Raw genomic sequence first — 5310 nt, forward strand, 5'->3', positions numbered from 1 at the left:
CAAGCAGTATCTGATTCTCCTGAGGATAGTATGGTGAAATAAAAGCTGTTTTATTTTGGAAATCTGTTGCACTAAGTGAAATGACTGTGCCTAAGGTGTTTTGGGGTTTTTTTGGTCACTTTAATCTATCACATAAATTAGTTTTAAGACACTTTAAGTGAGCACAAAAATAAACCTATCTGATCATGAAGGAGCACTGACTTTTAGATGACCCTGAGATGTGGAAAAGTACCAACTGAGTCCATTGGACAGCAGCTTTGGAAGAGTCACAATCCCACTGGTATTTAAACATTCAGTGAAAAGGATGCAAGAAGTTACAAAACAGAAAATGATGGTCTGTGTGTGAGATTTCTGTAAGATACAAAGGCATTTGTATAACTTAGGAATGTGCCAGGGCTTCCCTAGTGGCTCAGTGGTAAAGAATTCACCTGCCAAAGCAGGAGATGGGGATTGGATCCCTGGGTTGGTAAGATCCCTTGGAGAAGGAAATGGCAATCTACTCCACTATTTTTGCCTGGGAAATCCCATGGATAGAGGAGCCTAGAGAGCTACCTTCCATGGGGTTGCAGAGTCGGACATGATTTAGCAACTAAACAGCAACAAAGGACTGTGTTATCAGGTGGCTAATAAATCAGTCTTCTCACTTCTTTCGGTTCGAAAATGCCATCTGTTAAAATCACCTGCTCAGTCCTTCCTGACTGCCTACAGAAACAAAATAAAAACCAACACTTTACAACACTCAGGATTGAGCATTAATTGGTTTCCAAAATCTTCAGGAAATTTACAATAGACACAAAAATGATGGTCTAGCAATTAGCACTAAATTGAGACATGCAATAGATGACCCCAGACAAGCGTCCAAACAGCATAATTTCATCTAGAAAAGAGAAAAGAATCTTGTGACCCACTGCTAATTTAGAATATACAACCTCTGCTGTTCCGGGTTTTCTATTTGTGGGACATAAAGCGAATCCCACTCATAACTACCATCTTCAAAGAGGCATTCACTGATGTCTTACCATCCTACTATATTTTTATACTTCTTTATTCTCTCACTATGTCATAAAACTACTCCACATGCTCTTCTAATTGCAATCCCCAAGACCTCTTGCCCCCCTTCATTCTCAGATGATGACCATTCTTCTTATTTCACAGAGAAAACAGAAACAGTGAGGAGAAACTTTCCACGTGTTTCCAACACAAAACTGACTGATCTATTCACATGTGTGTCCATTTTCTCTTCTTCGCCCTAATGCATCAACTCTTCAACATTGAACTTGGTTCCAGATTCTCTCAGGAAACTGCTTTCGAAATTAGTCCTCAAATATCTCTCTGCATAACATTCTCACCTGCATAAAAACATGCTTATGAACTTCCTAAGTACACACATCCACACACACAATGTCCCTTAATTTCATTTTTTCTCTGGTCACCATCACATTTTTATGCCCTTACTGAATGAACAAATCTTTGAATGTAATTGTTATAACTCCATATCCATGTGTTTCCTTTCATCCTCTCTCTTTTTTTTTAAGGTTAGAAAAATTAGTTTATGAAACCTTAAGAAGCATTGAGTATAATTGAACTGTAGTCCAGAGTTAGATACAATTTAATAAAATAATAGTTCAATTTCAAAATAAAAGTTATTGTAGGTGAGACCATGAAATTTCCTAACACGTGATTTTAATACATTATGCTAAATTTTCTAAAACAACTCAGAGAAACTGATATTTACAGTAAATGGAGTATTTATGAAAAATCTGGCGTCAGCTATATTATATATATGTATATATAGAACCCAAGATTATTTGAACTAGGAAACAGATGTTGTATATCTCAATAGCAGTACTGGAATGCAGAGTTTAAGACTGGGATTTACACCATGGGATTTGGAAAGGGAGCAGACATCTTGTTTTCAAAACCTGAAGTTTTTCTCAAGACCAAAATCAACATTGTAACTGCCACAGACAGGAAAAAGGGAAGCTTTGCTCACTTTAATTGTTCATCTGCCTCAGAAAGTCCAGTATCCCTGAGACAGGAACCACTGCAATAAGAAGAGAGTGAATAGGTTCTCCCAGAGGAGGATTGTTGCTTAATTATGCCTCCTGCCCTGGAACCAGGAGCAAACTTTGGGTTTCCCAACCTAATGCTTGGCAGCACCGAGACATTTCAGTAATAGTTCATCAAAAACCCAGAATTCTCCATCTTCATGAAACAACCTTGTCTCCCATTGAATTTCCTTTTCCTTCCTTTCTCAGGCTTCTGCTCTTTGTCTTTCTTCAAGTCTATGCTTGGCTTCAGATGCTGCATCAATGTCTCTGATTTTTAAGTTGAGAATGACATCCTTCCAAAGGCAGTGGGATTCATACTCTTTCTGATCTTCCAGCTTCCTCACTTTCCTCTTGATTATACGCGACTTCTTGGTATCTATAAAAACTGCATTTTCCCCTGTTGAGTATTTTGCATACATTACACCATTCCATTCCCCTTCAATTGAGCAGGAAGACTTCTTGTCATTTGGGAAAAAAATCTCAGTGGTAATTTTGTGCTTCTTGCCCCCATAGAAAGGTTTAGTGTGGAAGATGATGTTTGCACTATAGGCAGATTTGGAACAACTAATATTGCATTCTCCACCTAGTTCCACCCAGGGCACTGTAAACATTGGGGAATGTGAGAATGTAACATTCATCATGCTCTAGACACGAGACACAGCCCTGCCCTATGTTGTGCACCCCAATTGACATCCTGAGGAATTTTGATTTGGTCCAGATATGAGCATTGGATTGTATCTTTTTATTAAAACACTCAGCATAAAAGGCTGAAATGGGTGGATAATGAGAAATCTGCTCAGCCACGAATGTTACACTATTCTTGGAAACCCAGGGAACTGGTCCTTCTGAAACTAGCCCAACATTCTCTTCAGTATCATTTGATAATGTTCAGTGACACTGAAAGATTTCACCCAAAATGGGGTTGTATGGCTTTTTGGCAACTGATCCTCTCCTTCCTGTGTGAAAGGCTGAGAAATACCATTTCACAACCTGAACCATTCAGTCTCTGCCATCCTTCTGGTCACTAATACTCACAAGTAGATCAGGATGTGCAAAAGTCTGCGTACATTTCTAAAAGAGATCTTCTTTCAAGAATAAATGTTGAAAGAACTACCTTCATAAGATCCATTTCAAGTCTAACTTGTGACAACAGATGCATGACAACACTCTTGTGCTTTTCCATCGACCCTGCCTCCCCTTGGTCATTTCTATAATCATGTGAATCAAAAAGGTCAGGATCGCTTGTTCCATTGGACATGGAAGAATTAAGTGATTTGTGGTATCTAGGAACTTTAGACTATTTCCTGAGCCACTGTGTGTCAAGACTGAGGCAGATGCAGGCAGATTTATTAAGCGCTTTGGGGATGAGCCACTCTGAAGGAATTCATCTGCATCATAGAATTCATCTTCACTGCTAGAGTAAGAGAACTCTGGGACTGTGTTTGGAGACAGGTTGACATGGCTTGGAGAAGTCAGACTGCTACTAGGTGGTGAGTGGCCACTGCCTGTACTATTTGGTGTTGGAGTCTGATGATGTCCCAAGATTGTTAATACAGGTCCAACTGGTAGAGAAGACAGACGCTGCTCTGAATCACACAACTCAGAGTAGGTTCTGGAGGTAAGACAGTCTGGGAAGGCACTGTGTTGACCACAGGTTCCAAGGGACCAGGTTGATATATTGCATCCACAGGATTAATAGTGCTTTTAGCGATCTGCAGTGATATAATGTAGTGTTTAATTGATTCTACCAAGCTATTTGTTGTCTCTTTGAGGGTTTCAATTTTCTTTCTCTGTTCATCATCTCTGCAGTTTTGAAGTTTGTCATCAAAAAGCTTCAACTAACAAGATTTGTAGATAAGCATCAGCTTCTGTAAGCTTGTTGTCAAAGTCTTAGAGACTAGGAACAAATCCTGAATCCAAACTCCCAGGTGGTGGTGGGATGGAGGCAGGGAGAGAATCTCACACTCGAGCCCACAGCCTAGGCAAGCAGCAGGATCCCTGGGAACTCAGGGATGGGAGCCGGCCCCTCTCCCAGACACTCTGGGTCTACTCACTCCACAAGTGACCAGCAAGAAAGCCATTCGCCAAGACCCCTGCTCTCTGTACCTCCAGGGGAGGAAGCAGAGGACCACTTCCAAGCACCCCTTTTTGCCGCCCTCAGCCGAATCACCACTGCGATGCAGTTGGTCTCATCAAGTCTCCTTTCATCGTCTCTTGATTGCAATTAGCCTTTAGTTTTCATCACTCCAGCAAAATTAATTTTGTACAGGTTACCAATAGTTCCATATTGCTGAAGACAATAATTAACTCTCACTACTGATATTACTCATTTTCATTATTATGCACACTATGAAAAAGCCTCAAAAAAAAAAAGAAAAGAAAAAGCCTCACCATATGTTAAAATTTACAAATCTGCAAATATATAAAGTTTGACAGAACTAAAAGGAGCAATAGACCAATTTGTGTTATACTGGGAGATTTTACCATACCTCTCTCTGTAACTGGGAGTTCAAGTAGAAAAAGAAAATCAAGAAATGGTATTTAAAATTTGAACATCTCCATTCATAAATGTAAACCAATTGAAATTGTATAGTGTGAAATACAGATTATTTTCAAAGTGCACAAGTGATATTTACCAACATCATACAATAATGCTTGATAAAATAAATCTCAATAGAATGTTATAGTAATTCCAAATTTGGGGCTTCCCAGGTGGAGCTAGTGGTAAATAACATGCTTGCCATTGCAGGAGACGTAAGAGATCTTAGCGTTGGGAAGATCCCCTGGAGAAGGAAATGACAACCCTCTCCAGTATTCATGCCTGGTTAATCCCATGGACAAAGGAACCTGGCAGGCTACAGTACATGGGGTCGCAAAGAGTTGAACATGACTGAAATGATTTAACATGCATGCACATTTTCATGCCACAGAAAAATTAAGAAATCAATTTTAAAAAGATATCTTAAAACATCAAAATTTGAACCCTAAGAAATACACATCTAGACATCTTTGGATTGGAAGAAGCAATTAAATGCGAGGCTTCCCTGGTGGCTCAGACAGTAAAGAATCTGCCTGAAATGCAGAAGACCAAGTTTCGATTCCTGGGTCAGGAAGATCTGCTGGAGAAGGAAATGACAACCCACTCCAGTATTCTTGCCTGGAGAATCCCATGGACAGAGGAACCTGGTGGGCTTCAGTGCATGGGCTAAAAAAGAGTCAGACACAACTGAGTGATTAACTAAATGGAATTTAGAAAATG

At 39.7% G+C, this 5310-nt stretch overlaps 1 pseudogene; it reads right to left on the minus strand.

Annotated features, from left to right (window-relative positions):
* Positions 1–1897: 1897 nt before the first annotated feature.
* On the minus strand, positions 1898–4132 carry LOC147377724 (oxysterol-binding protein-related protein 9-like; annotated as a pseudogene).
* Positions 4133–5310: the final 1178 nt, after the last annotated feature.

The sequence above is a fragment of the Bos grunniens genome, chromosome 2 (genome assembly GCF_055505025.1).
Source record: "Bos grunniens cultivar Pamir isolate PY7600 chromosome 2, Bosgru_T2T1.0, whole genome shotgun sequence".
Taxonomy (NCBI): domain Eukaryota; kingdom Metazoa; phylum Chordata; class Mammalia; order Artiodactyla; family Bovidae; genus Bos; species Bos grunniens.